The following is a 14,856-nucleotide window of genomic DNA, read 5'->3' as shown; positions in this document are numbered from 1 at the left end:
TCCTCAGTGCTCCCCTCCAGATCTGTATCTATGTATATGTGACACTGTGACCCTCAAACCCTATAACTGTTATAACATGAGCTGTTTTTGAAGCCTCAAACAGTTGTGGATTTGTTTGTTTTCTCCTTTATTTTTGTTTCTCTCAACTGTCTTTCTCCCTCGGAAGTTTCATGGGGGTTCGGCTAATGCCTGAACCAAAAAAGAAAAGCCAGAGGGAATACTACCAACAACAAAAGCTATTCTTTTTACCTTTCTTAATTTTTTTGTTTGAAATTGACCGGCCATGTTTGATGGACTTTCATGTTCTCATTTGAGCAACCAAAAACTACATTCTAAGGAAGGTTGGGAATTGATTGGAAGAAGTGTGCCTGGGTGTGAAAAGCAAGTGAGTGAATGGTATGGGAAGACTTTGAAAAGGAGACCCAGTAGACAATCCTAGGATGAGAAACTTCAGGAGTTAAGTTTAACTAAAAAGAATAGAAAAGGAGGCCAAAAACAGAAAAGCAGCAAGACTGGGACAGGGACAGCTTAAGAAAATTGAGACAAGCAGAGGCTCAAGCCTGTTAAAGATGGGCAGGAGTACCTGTGTGCTCATTGGCATGCTGCTGATCATGGCCCTGAGCTGAACTTAAGTTTCCAGTGGTTTTCTGATTAATTTCAGCTTGCCTTTGCTGCATCCCACTGCAAAAAATAATAATCATATAGCTGAAGATTAGCGTAAGGTGTATATGCCCAAAGACTGAGTTAATATTGTGTGTTGCAGCATCGGTACTGGCGCTTCCTAAATCCTGAAGGCTCAATTCCAGAACCTAATTGAATGTGCTTTTAATATAGCTTTCCGCATGTTGCAGAAGTAGAGACTGAAGATGGGCTAAGGTTGTACTGAAGTGAGAGAGGCCAAGGAAAGGAACAGCTCTGGTATGGTTGCTGTCGAGCAATCTGCCATTTGAATAACTGCGCTGCACCTGCCCTGCACTCTTCCATTTTGGAGGGGAAGTAAAAATGTTAAGGAACTTAAAACAGCCTTTACATAGTTCTCCAGTGGGTGTTTGCCAAAGTTGCAGCATGACTAGGGAACTTCAAGAAGGAGAGTGCAGGACCCTGTAATTACCCAAATGCTTTTTTTAAAATATACACATATATTATTTTTTTTCCCCTACCTGTCCTAAGGCAACTGCTCACTTTCATTTACTTGTCTTTAATCGTGTGTTTCATATTTTTTAATAAAACTGCATTAGAGATATAAATTACCACTTTTTTTTTTTCTACCTTTGGCATGAAAAGTGAATATCTGTGTGGATATGACATCTTTATGAGATCTTAAGTAATCTGTTGGAGGGTTTTCTTTCCTCTTTTCTATTTTTTGTATCAGAAGTGAAGTGAATTGAAGTGAGAAACCTCCAGAGGTTAGTTACATAATTCTGAGGATTCACATACATGCATATCCTACACTTTGCAAGTTCTGCTATAAATACATTGCAAAGTTAATTCTAAAATATGTAATGTTTCAGCAAATTACACATTTTTTAAATATGTATAAATTTAAGGCAATACACATTAAAATGGGATGCGTCCTTGGTGAAGACTTGAAGGAAATAAAATAGCATCAATGGTCCCTTGACCTTTTTTTCTTATTTAAAGATTAAATAGGAACTATATTGCTCTTCTGGAAGCCTCTCAACTTCTTTCCCAGTGGCACAAGAGGTCAGTACAATCACCAAGACCCTGACATCCTTTCCTCTGTAATGAAAAAAAAATCCTTAATAATATGTATAGTTAATAAAATCTAATTGCATAATTCAACTGTAATATCAGTCATGGTTCTTGCCAGTATGTCAAAGATGTCTTTCATAATATATGCTTCATTCACATAAGCACCCCCGAATCTATTCAGCTTCATGAGTAAGAGTATACATTTTTAAATATTCAGTAATTGTAGGTTCTTGTCTAAATCCAGCCAAATTTGGCACACAGTAATAAAGTGAAAGGTCATTTCTCAGTTGCTGCTTCTCTGAAGGTGACATTTCTTTGGTCAAGTTTCCTGACACTGTGTAATTCCTTCTGTTTATTTTACTGCTCCAGTACCTCATTAGCCATTGCAGAAATGGGTTTTCTTTGATTGTGGTTTGCACAGAGGACAGAACATATCGATATGCACTTACAGAGTGTTAAAATGCAGACTATGTAAAAGCAAATGTTTAGGGACAATCTGTAAATGTAACTTAATGAACCAACAGACCATAACAGCTTCAAAGCATTGAAAGTATAAGAACAGAACCAATAGTGTGACACAGAACCATTTGTAAGTTACTTTCATTCTTCTGCAAGGAACACAGTTGGTTTTATTCCTTTGTACAAGAGGTACCAACCCCACCTCAACCATACCTAAGAGCCACTTGCACACTCCCTTGACAACCTCCTCTTGTTCTACACAAATAAAACGAGGCCAAAATCAAACTGTACCTGCCAGCTCTCGTGAAAACTGCCTGAATCTCCTGTGGATTCAGAAGGAGGAAAAGCAGGTAATTAGATTATGCTGGCTAGGGACAACTCTGAGCTATCATCTGAAAAAGCCCATGGCATGACTGCTGCTCTCCTCCTGCCTCACAAGCAGCCTCTTGGTCAAGGTTGTCAACTTGAGTTGAAAGACGGAAGGTCACTTTTTGCTACCACAGAGTCTTCTCCCTGACATCCAACCTTCTACTTTTTTTTTTTTTTTTTTTTTTTTTTCTGGCACAACCCTCAGACAGAGCTACTCTTAATATCATGCATCCATTTCACCTAAATCTACAGTTTAGACTGGACATATCCTGTTTTTCTTCACTAGTGAGACTGAGCCCTCTTTTCCTTATAGTTTCCCTTTTTAGTTATTTTTAAAATTTTTATATCTGCCTTCTACTTTTTTTTTTTCCTAGCCTGGCCATGCAAGTGTCTCTTCAAAGGCCTCATTTTTCAACCTTTAGGTATTTTTGTTGCTGTCAGCTGAACTCTTTCCAGCACACTGAGGTAATTTTAAAACCTAGTGCCCACAACTGAACTAAGCCTTGCAAACGAGGCTTGCACAGGACTGTGTCAAATAGAATAATTACCTCTCTTATTTCAGTATGTAACTCATTATCAAATTTTGTACGATACTGGGCTGTTTTATTTAACAAGACAGTCTTTTGTTTTTAATTCATGGTTAGCCTATGGCATGTGTGTGCGGCCTGTAAGACCCGTAGTTCGCCTTTGCTTAAGAAAAAAAAAATTGAAGAGGTAGCAGTAATACTTTCCTGTGAAAAGTAATGCATCTTAAGGCGTTGGAAATGCGGGCCAGGATCACAATCTGCTTCAGCAGGGCCAAGAAATGAAGCTTGTCAGGGAACAGGCCGTTCGGGCAGGAAGCAGGCCAGAGCTGAAAGCTCATGGCAGGAGGAGAGGAGTGAGCAGGCCTGAAGCGAGGCCTGGCAGCGCTGAGGTGGTCTGAAAGCCCCTTCGGCTTCGGGAGCAGCTGACAGGATCCCTGGATGACAAGCCATGAGGTGGATTAATTCAAAGTCCCCAGTCCCAAGCCAGCCTAATGCTTGACTTCTGCCAGGCAAAGTGGGCACGGGGCCGGCCAGTGCCTGGCGGCCACCACATAGGCAGCCACCTGCAGGAAGAGCCCTCGTTTTAACATGGGTGGCTCTCCAGTTATAAAAAATACTCTTCTCTTCTTTACATTTAGCATACGTTTTCATTTAGTTTTATCCTAAGCTTTTTGCCTCAATTTCTTTCTCAGACATGTCAAACAGTAACAAAACAATTGTATCTTTGGTTGTGTTCCTAAATTATTCCCTTCTCTTTCTACTTTCCTCAGCTGCTGCCCCCTCTAAAGCTTCCCACATGTCTAACACTTCACCTCTACATTAATTGCACCTCCTAACAGCATGCAATGTCACAGACACAGTCTTTGGTGAAAACCACTGAAAAGAAAAGGAAAGCAAAGTGGATGCAGCAGAAAATAAATAAATAAACACACACACTTTCCTGTAAAGTTTCTGTAAACATTTCAAAATTGGGCAGGAGGTAGAATTGAAGAAAAACTGTCACCTTTACATACTCATCCAGTGGGGCAAAATGACAAAAAAAACAGCAAACACCAAACCAACCCACACCACAATAAATGAAACACAGACCAACGAGTTTAAAAAAAAAAAATCTACTGCTTTCCTCAGAGGGAAACTCAAACCCCAAAGTTTTAAACCAGAAACTAATAACCTGACACTTTGTCTACTTTCAAGTCATATTAAAAAGAAAACAAGAAGTTTCCCTCATGCTCACCTTTTCCTTTCCAACAATGGGAAGACAAAAAAAAAAAGCAACAACTGAACAAACAAAAAAGAAACAGAAGGTCAACAGCAGCTGGCAAATTAAAATAATAAAATAAGAGGGTACAAAATCATAGTATTTCTTGAGAGATTGTTACTGACTTTCTGGGAAAGGATGGAAGTAGAAAATAATAAAGAAAAATTTGGCAGGAAAAGTGAACTATCAGGAGTCTTTTGTTATTTCACAAAATAGCTTCCATTGAAATGGAACTACTAAAGAAGGATTGGGGATTTGTCTTACCCTAGTCTGATTCTTACTTCCCAGGTCAAAGCTGAAGACTACTGTGCACCATTGCCTTTAAAAGCAAAGTGGGCCCTCTAAAATACAGCATAATTAGGGGGCTCAGCTCTACCTATCTTGACTATCACAAAATGTCTGTCCTTGCAGACATACATCCCTGGGAAGTTCAAATGAGGCATGCCACCACAGAGGCTCTTCTGTTGCCTTGCGTGGTTTCTAATAAGCAAAGGTTAATTGTTATCCTTTGTATTTCCCAAGGGACACTAAGGGAATGCAGAGTTCAGATGTCTGTAAACACAGAAGTGTTTGGAAAACCTGTGGCAAAGGTGGTCATTTAGCTCGCCTTACTCTTTGTGTCCTGTAGGTCTCAGCACTGTCCTTTTGACAACATTCCCTGAAGTATTCATAAAATTATTTCACAGGATGATGGAGTGTCACAAAGGCTAATTGACTTGTGTTGCTGCAATGATCCATGATTGTACACATACAGACAGCATTGTTACCAGTTAAGTGTACACATGCATCTGGAAGTGGAGGCAGGGATTTGAATTCATAACCTTTAGCTACCCAAATTCAGCTCTTTATCCAGAGAGTTTAAAGAGCAGCTGTAGTCACAGAAAAAATACTGCTATTCATGGGCACGTTTACCCTATTAAAGAAAAAAGCAGCAGGGCATTTTCACTTTGGCCAGAGTGACATGTTCCCGGGTAAATCTGCTTCTGGAAAAAACACCACAGTTCCTTTATGGCTTTCTGGATATCTGTACAGATACTGGAGCTGTTCTACTGAACAGCACCCACTGGAGTCAGACTTAGCTGTCTCAGTACTTTTGTCTTGGTGCCTCAGTTCCTGGTCTTCTCAGACATGCTAGTATTTTTTCCCATGGTTTGTCTGACTTGCCTACTACCCAGAAATATGTTTACAAGTATATTAAAATGATTTAAATTTAAGCATGTGGTATGTTAATCCAAGTACCTTTAACAACAATTAATTAAAAAAGACAACATGTTCACAACTGTTGTAATGTATCAGGCCCTACTAACAATTAATTTCTAAGCTTTCTAGCTATGCTCCACTCTAAGGAGATCCTGTAGGATTTAAACCTGAATTTAGAAGGATTTTCAATGCTTATACTTTTTAATTTTGTAATGAGGGACACAAACAATATGTTTGCAAAAGCTTTCTGAAGTGTTGTATTAACCACATTCCCTGTTGAGGCAAGACAGCCTTACCTGCCACACCACCTGAATAAGAAAACATGTAGCTACAGAAGCAATGCTGGTTACCTTCAGTATTTTTCCAGCAACCAGAAGAGCTATTTCCACATGGCAAAAAATATACAAGAAGTATTTTGAGCATCCTTTAAAAGACTATTCAAAGCGTTTACTCTGCTTTTGGCACATCTATTCTATGGTTTTAGGGAAATTGTAACTGCCACAAAAACACCTTACAGGACTAAATGGCCGATGTGCAAGGAGCCAGATCCCTATCCAAGGAACAAACAAGAGGCAAACTGTTTATCCACTCACTCACTTCAACTCATTTTCACCTCTGTGCACAGCCTAAGATCCACACTTGAAAACAAGGTGTCCCCATTTGTCTGCATGGAGGCACAGAGATGCCTGCTTGAAGTGATCTCAATGACCTCCATTGTGGTGACACCACACAAGGTAAAAGAAAGTCCTATAGCCAGTTCAAGAGAGGTGGTGCCATTTCTTTCATACTTTCCTCAATATGGTAGTTAGAGATTTAATGGGAAAGAAAAGGATTTAATGTCTCTCTCTGGTGGGGAATGCTGCATAGCCAAACCAGAGCACAGGTTATGACACTGTAACATGACACAGATGTCAGAAATGAAACATTGATCCATGTCTTACTAACACTGCTGATACAGTTCCAATAGTGCAAGACCGTAGTGCTGAATGGGAGAAAGATAAAGGCAGCAATCAGCAAAATACATACCCATCCCAAATAATCAAATATTTTCAATTTACAAAATGGATTGTATACCGATTTTTATATTTTGCAAGCATAGAACAGCTACCTCTTTTAAAAGCAGTCAAGGAATTTCTTCAGAATGCTACTCTTACTTTTCAATAAAAATGCCACGGTATGAAGACACATATCTTAGTTTTGCTTTCCCATCATATAAGTGAAGAATAACAATGATAAAATTAAGTTGCACTTACAGCTTTTATTGTCTTCCATTTCCAAATAGCCCAAGGTATTTTACACACCAAAAGGGTCAGTAAGACCAGGAACTCAGCAGCTGTCAATGTGAAGCTGCACATAGCGATGCTAAGCTGATCAGGACAGGAAGCTAGAATGCCACAACCAAATGGTACCAAAGTTTACAGAGACAGAAATTAATTAGCTAAAAAGGCTTAGGAAGGGGTAGGACTGCTACTCTTACAAAGAACCTGATCTGCCACCTCTATCAGCACAATCCACTTGACAGCTAAGACACCAGATATTTGTTAAGTCCTTCTATTCTCTGCTGTGTGTCTATATATTGTGATGATTTACCATTCAAATACAACCCTTTTTCAGCTTAAAGAAGTCCAGGTTAGTCACAGGAGCTAGGTGGTACCAGCTCACAAAACTATTGGTTCCATTCCTTTTTCTCAAAAAAAAAAAAAAAAAAAAAAAAAAAAAGCAGAAGGTTCTACTTGCACCTAGCACTGACTGCTGTGTTCAGTACTGGATGGGTTATTTTGCTGAGGTACTTTGTGAATGGAATACCTATCCATCCCCCTTGCACAGCGTTCTTGATGTTCACAAGCAATAGCACTAATGCATTGGATAGCCCTACACTGAGAAGTGTAGCTAAATACCAGGAAAAAATGTGACAAAAGAAGTTAGAAATGGGGAGAACTAATGGTGGAGGAGAAATTGCAAAAAGAAAAAAAATCAATTTTAATAATAGTTTGACAATTACAATTAAATAATCCAAAGCTCAGGCCAGGCATTTTTGTTACACACTGCATGAATGATGTTTGTACTTTGGAACCTTTAAAATATTTAAGCAGAGAAGAAATGAAATGAACTGCAACCAGTTAAGGTCATCCATTTAGGATAAAATTGATGAAATATTAAAATGAAAGAAATAAATTTTCAAACAGAGATACTGAGGCTTCACAGAGATGTATTATTCAAAGCAGAGGAACATGCGTGACCTCTAGGCCATTACATAATGGGGAAAGGATACAAAAGTTCAAACGAGCAGCAACTGTAGGCAGCAAAGGCAAAGAGGGAAGATGGATTAACAATTCCTGCTGCCAGGACTTCACTTCCAGGGTACTGTGGCTGGACCCCAGTATTTAAGCATTACGTTCTCAGAGCCAGCTATTGGGCTCAGCTATTACGTTGGGCTTAAAAACCCTACAGAAATCATGTATTTTTAACCACAAGACTGATTTTGTGTCTAGCTGAGTTTGTTTGTGCTCAGAGGCTGGTATTAACAGCAGAGGTGGTCCCAGGCTGCTGAGTTTCAGTGCATGGGCTTCTTCTGAACTGTGACTTTGCCCTCACGTACCTTTTCTAGAAGGGCCTGAAGTCAGGATGCCACAGGCTGGCCCAGGTACAACACATCGGACTTCTTTCGATGGTCAGCTTTGCTGGATGACAGCCAACCTTCTCCTCATTCATCTCTGCCCTATCAGGGCTTGAAGATACCCAGTTTATACTTTGGGCATCTTCAGAGGAAATGGTCTTAAACTCTGGCCATAAATTCTTTTTTAAAAATTGCTAAAGCCAGAGCCAGTATTTATTATACAGGGTTTATTATAAAATGGGGCTCTGCAAAGTTCTCAACTGTTTTGTATCTGAGGTACTTGGATAAATCTCTCCCAAATGAAGACATAGCTTCCTGAAACAAGAAGTGTCTTTAAATCCCAGTGAAGTCTGTGGGAGAGTACAGATTTTGTTCGTTTGAAAAATTAATTTCCAACTTGCAGAGGGCTCTTGCCTCCAAGCTCAGTGTTCCAGTGCAACTCCATTGCTCTCCTGTTGGCAAAGGCTATTCAAAATTCATACAGCCAGTAATGCTCTGCCTAAAATAAGGTTCTGAACTGTGCGTCAGGGGCCAGACATCAAAAAGTTAGGTGACACGATGCCAAAGCTTTTTCTTGGATGTAGATTAGCCTCCCTAGAGGATCTATACAGAAGCATCTAAAATATTAGGAAAATAAGTGTCCCTGACAGCCATTCATGATCTGAAGTTCTCTAATGTATTTGATCGTCTTCCCATTTTTACTCAGCCGCAATTACTCCATGTGGAAAATAAATCTTTGCATTTGCAGAGCAAGCATTTATTTCTAAATCTCTAAGCTCCTTCCAAAATAAAGTATAAACATTATTAGCTTGATTTTATAGCTGTTCTAAGTGGAAAGATAGGGACAGTTTTAAAATTAGGTAGTATCAAGGATGTAGGCATAAACTGTGATACTACTTCTCTGTTTGCAGTCTTCTCTACTGACTCGTGGCAAGATGTCTACTTACCTTGCTGGAATTTGGGGATAATGGGGTGGGTCTGCCCTTTTGGGAATCGTATGAACACAGACCTTGTAAGGCCTACTGCAGATGGAGATTTTCAGTGGAAGAACTAAGACGTGGATTCTGGGCCTGGCCCTGTACCTCAGAAGCATTTTGGAAGAGAATGGCCATCAATTAGATCCCAGAAGTCTTTCAATTTTCAAAGGTTTTTTTAAGACTTTTTTTTTTGGGAAAAGGGATCAACAGAGCTCAAAACCTCAATAACAAAAGCTGCCTTTTTGCCACTGATTAGCTTGCAGAAATTAAGAGATACCTAGTTGCAATTAATAAATTATTACCCTTGCACTTTATGGATGTCTTAGTTTTTGAGTTATATTGCATAATTTTCAGGAATACAAAGAAATAGGAAGTGCTTAGGGGAAAAAAAAAAAGTACAATAGCAATCTTAGGCTCATAATCTTAAACAGTATTTCCTTTAATAATGTGAATGTTTCCAATCACATTTTAATTATCAATATATTTTTCCCCAGAAGCTGAAAATATAGCAATTTTCCTTATAATTATCAAAGGGGATCATATGAAAAGCATAAAAGAACTGTTCTCTGTAACAAACGAAAAAGAAAGACTGAATTTCTACTCTGATGGATGAGAAAACTGTTGTTCTAGTTCTAAAAGAATATTTTCCCCTTTGAGTCAAAATGAACTTTTTGTTGACATAACTAGACACCACATCGACCAAAGGTCCATGCCACCAACTACCTTTCCTCCAGCAGAAGCCAATAGCAAATGCCTAAGGAAGTGAATAAAAAGGGACAAATGTACAGTGACACATCCTCACTTTAGTCCTGCAGCTTCTAGTGATCTATGATGCAGGGATTTTCTTGAAGCAGAGTTAGCACCTGCATATTTGAAAGTAGGTTTCCCTTCATTAAGTCATTTAATTACATTTTCAATACATATATATATAAATAGTGAGATTCACAAAATCTGTAGCCATGAGTACCACAGTGGCCAATCTATCTTCCTCAAAAATCTAGCAAAAGTGATATATGTGGCATGGCTAAAGAAGAAGTAAGCTACTTTTTTTCAAATAATGGAGAAAAAAAAAAAAAAAGGAAAAAAAACCAGAATCAGACCACTTGAAAAACTTGCATTGAAATTTTGCTGAAACAATCTGCTATGCCTTCAATGCAGACAAAGAAATTTTGTAGCCAACATCATTTTAAAAACTGAGATAAGTATGTGTGTTGGGGGAAGGGATAATAGAGCTTTCTATTAATGGAAAGCAGTCTGGCTGCAGTCTGAACTGTGGTGTCTTCCCTCCCCATAATCATGGCATTAATTACTTCATAGGTCAAATTATGTTTCTGTTTGAAAGAGTTTGGCCGTCTACGTGAATCAGGGCATGCATATTTAGATCTACTGTATCCTCTAGCACGAGCTTTTATTCTTGTTTGATGCATGTGGGCTAGTAATTTAGTTTTTCAGTGAAGACTGCTCTCTTTTCTCTCTCCTGCACAATGGCAGTCTGGTTCCATAATATATAGAAGAAGCACACATTAATTGAATCTGAGGGCAAGTACACTTCCTTCTTCAACCATATGGACAGGATTTTTCTTTAAAATAAAACGGCCAAAAAGGGACTGGAACAATGCCCAAAGGGGAGAATAAAGACAGACATTTAAAGGTGAGCTCACTAGATTTATAATAGCAGGGGACACTATCATCCTTTCCAGCCAGCTACCCAGTTAGCAGTAATGCTTATATCACAGGAAAGGCCCAGGAGATTCTTCTTTAGAAAATAATGGATATAGCTATTAATATACTGGGGAAGCTGCAGACATCCACTTCAGATATTGATAATAAATTACATTGTTCAGATACAAGATTACATAATCCAGACAGAAAAACATTTTTTGTGTATCGGTGTTATTTAGAAGAGTTGCTCTGAAAAGTTTCAAGAAATTAGAGGGCTTCTCTCCAAAAAGAATAGCCAACAGCTTTGAACAAAAATAACACTAATTAAGTATAAGAGCCTGAAGGAGATCAAAACTAAGGGCTCACAGGGAAGGTGTTGCTTCTTGTGTTAATCCAATCCCACAATCTGCAAGAACAGATTGTGAAATTATTTTGACCGTATCATAAGACATAAGCAAATCAGGAAGAGGTAGCATTGCACCACATAGCAAAGCTTCTTCATTAGCGAAAAACCTTTCACTGTAGGCATTAGTGCCAACTTCAAGAGGGCCAGTAGTGGCCCAGCAGTTTACCCACCAGAAGCAAAGTATTTCAAGACAAGCAGTCTTGGTCTCAGAAACTTTTGGAGCGTTAGCTTACTCTCATGTGCAAATAGATGCAAGCATTTTGTTGTCCAAAACTTAAAATAGAAAGCAAAATGGAGAAATGGGAAATAAGCTTGAAAATCCCAAGACTGCTAACCCTAAATGCATTAAAAAAATACCATGAGCTTCTCTTAAGAATAACTGTACTTCAGAGCCCTGTGATACTGCAGTCATCTGGTTTGTCTGCTGGTGTTGAGACAAATGTCTTTAATATTATCAGATTTTCTCAATCACAAAGGTTAGACATTTATTTGTTTGTATAATGACAACAGATATCCTCATATTACACAGCTGATCTGAGAGTTATAGAAGCCCTTAAAAATCATGGCCATGTGATAAGGTTGTGGGTTGATATGAGTGAACTCCAGAGACTTTTCTGAAACCCCTATAAGCTCCTGTCTTCTTCTCATTTCTGGCTGAGCACATAGCACAAGAATTCCCACTGATGCCTGCAGAAGTTAAGTTATCCCTTTACCTGTGGTGCTCGGTTTTTTGCAGGATCAGGCCATAAGCAAGGCTTACAAATTAATAAAATCAAAGTGATTTTTTTTTAAACTGTACCTTTTAAACCATATAAGAGTCTTTAACACCACCTTCTAAAAAAAAAAGTCTGACTCTAAAAGGATAAGCATAATACAGCAACTTTGAAAAATTCCCTTACTCTCTGGCACACAGATTCAAGTCTCAGAGTCACTGAACCTTTCACCTTTCTCAGATAGATAAGATGACTACTGCAATATTTAATACAAGATAAGCGACACAAGCATTTGACTGGATTTGGCCTCTTGGACAGCTTACAAATCCAAGAGCTTGTGTAACCTGAACCTCTGCAAGGAAATGGCTATTTCTGCATTCTCCCATAGCTCCAAGAACTGGGGACTTCAGAACCATCAAAAACCATAAAACTGCTAGTCAATGATACTGAAGACACTTCCTTAGCTCTGTCCTCTAATGCCAATGGCCAAGGCTTCCATTCACCCAGGTACAGACACCAGGCTGAGCTCTGGGTGTCTGTGTCTGCAGAGCTCCTGGCCAGAAGGAGCCACACATCAGAGATAAAGCTGTATGTACATAACACCAGTGCCTCCACAAGGACAGACAAAGGTGCACCTGCCCAGCCTCCCGTCTCCCACAGCAGCCTAAGGCAGATGCCTATAGGAGAGCCGTAACAGAGCTGAGCGGTGCTCGCGGCGGGTGCTCATCCTCACAGGATACCCCAGCCTGTGAGGATGAATCAGACTTTCCCTGAGCCCGGGGTGGTTTCTGTGTGGTTAGTAACATCGTACTCACTGCTCCGAGTTCATGTAAACCTCGGTCATCCACCACATATGCACCACATAGCGCCACAAAGCTGGTCTGGCTATTACATGACGAATTGCTGCTACTTTGGGGACCTGCCACGTTATGTTCCTTACACACGAGCTTGTGCCTGGCAATAACAAACCATCAGCCCTTACTTGCTGTCTTCAGGCCAGTCCTGGTCTTATAACACAACCCTTCCCTGCCATCCTGTTCCCAGACCCAAATGCCTTACTGTACCCGGCTGGTGATCACTCCTCAGGCCCTTGGGTGCCTCCTCTGCAAGGAGTCACCAGATGGCACTCGGGTCACTGGCACATACGGTGACCGACCAGCCTTGGGCACCTTGTCTCCTCACGCACCTGGTACCAACCGGCCCCAACCAGTACCAACTGGCCTCAACCGGTACCAACGGGCTCCAACCGGTACCGGTCAGAACAAACCCGCCCCAGCCGCCCGGCTGCTGCAGGGCGTCAAGGGGTGCCACAAGATGTCCGCCCTGCTCCGCCACCCTCAGCGGCAGGTCACGAAGCCGGCGCGTGTGAGGTACTGCCAAGGGCAGCAGGGAACGTAGCAGGATATCGGGCTTGTGTGAAGAAAGAGTTCTGAATTCCTCACTTGCATGACATCAGTTTCACCCATGACACTTCCTTTTCTAATGATCCCTAATGTGTAATTTACCCTCTCATTTTTCATCTGCGGCTCAGCGTTGAGCTGGTATTTTCACCAACGATGCACTGCTACTCCAAGATCCCGTTCTTAAGTGACCACACACAGCTCAGAAAAGATTATTTTGCTGGTGAAGTCTAGACAGGTACCCTGGTGTTCCACGTACAGCGCTCCATTTGCTTGCAACGTGGTGGTGCAGCAAATAACTTTCCCTAATGTCCAGATACAAAAGCACAAGGTTTTTTTCTTCATTTAGAAAACACAACCAGAGAGGAAACCCAGCCTGCCAAGAACACCACATGACTGTGCTCTCCAAACATTGTCCTGGTGGTATTTCAGGTAAACACGAGGTCTGAGTCACCAGAGAAGCATGGCAGGAGGAGACACGAAGCCGCAGACAGCCAGCAGGCCAGCCACAGGCCTGGCCACACTCAACCCAATTTCCACTTCTCCCTTAACTGGGTCCTTAGATTTTCATACAGCTTCTGTACAAGAGTTTCTGTTCAGTTTTAGAGCACGGCAACCTCATCTTCACATGTGACCAAGTTTTTCATACTGGCTATAAAAGAAAGCAAGGTCTCATGCAAGGCACTTACGACTTGTCTGCCAGGCTATGGTACTTCTGATACACCAGCAGATTCTGGCATTCAGATACTGTATCATCCAAACCTACTCAGAAAAAAAGTCATCTATGGGTAAAGATACAAATGTCTTACCTACACTTAAGGCTCTGGTAGTGCTAAATGCATACTGACATGAGTGGAAAAAGTCCCAAGCGCAGAAAATATTTTCTATAGGCAATAGAAAATAACGCACCAAGTTTCAATAAACTTGTGCAAAGCATTCCTATTTCAGAAGCAAAAATTCCTTACAAACATTCCTATTTCAGAATACAAGAATACATACAGTAATTCCTCACAAGAGTATTTCCATTTACTCATTTGTACTTCAGGGTGAACTTCAAATGCCTCTGGAAGTCCAGGACAAGGATTCTTGGTTTAATCTGTATTTCCTCAAAGTAGCAATGGAATTTACAAATGGCCTGTAAATTGAGGCAGTCTTGGGGATTTTTTCCCTTCTTCTGATGTGGCATCAGCATAAACAAAAATTCAAACTGCACAGCTGTAACTAGCATTCTCATCTTAACCAAGCTTTAAACAACAAAGATCTGTGTCTTGTTTACATGATTTACTAAAGCTTCTGGAGAAGTCAGGACCACGTCAAACCACTTTGGCTAAGAAGTAAGGAAAAAAGTCATTACTAAAAAAAATTCAGGAAAAAATAGTAGATGTAAATTAATACAGAATTTTGATGTATTCTTGACACTATATTTATTTGATAAAGAGAAAAAAATAATTAGAAAATCTTGTATTCCCGCTATTGTTGCATTTGTCCATACAATGCAATTAATTCCTGCTCTAGTAAGGTCCTACCACAGATACTACCGTCTGTACTAGGAAGT

At 40.1% G+C, this 14,856-nt stretch overlaps 1 protein-coding gene across 6 annotated transcripts in view; it reads right to left on the bottom strand.

The window, feature by feature from the left end:
- The window catches only part of ZNF827 (zinc finger protein 827), a 163,867-nt gene that overhangs the window by 124,197 nt on the left and 24,814 nt on the right, over positions 1 to 14,856 (bottom strand). For 3 of the 6 annotated variants that reach the window (XM_072037410.1, XM_072037409.1, XM_072037411.1), the window contains one exon: positions 584 to 681. The exons of 1 other annotated variant lie outside the window; for it this stretch is intronic. The gene's annotated coding sequence lies outside the window, so the exon portion shown is untranslated. Of the gene's footprint in view, positions 1 to 583; positions 682 to 12,965; positions 13,113 to 14,856 lie in introns of those variants that run through there. 2 more of the 6 variants (XM_072037413.1, XM_072037414.1) reach the window with 2 other exon arrangements.

This window comes from Anas platyrhynchos, chromosome 4, assembly GCF_047663525.1.
Source record: "Anas platyrhynchos isolate ZD024472 breed Pekin duck chromosome 4, IASCAAS_PekinDuck_T2T, whole genome shotgun sequence".
Lineage (NCBI taxonomy): Eukaryota > Metazoa > Chordata > Aves > Anseriformes > Anatidae > Anas > Anas platyrhynchos.
Note: the sequence above shows the minus strand (reverse complement) of the source record. Positions and strands in the feature narration are given on the sequence as shown.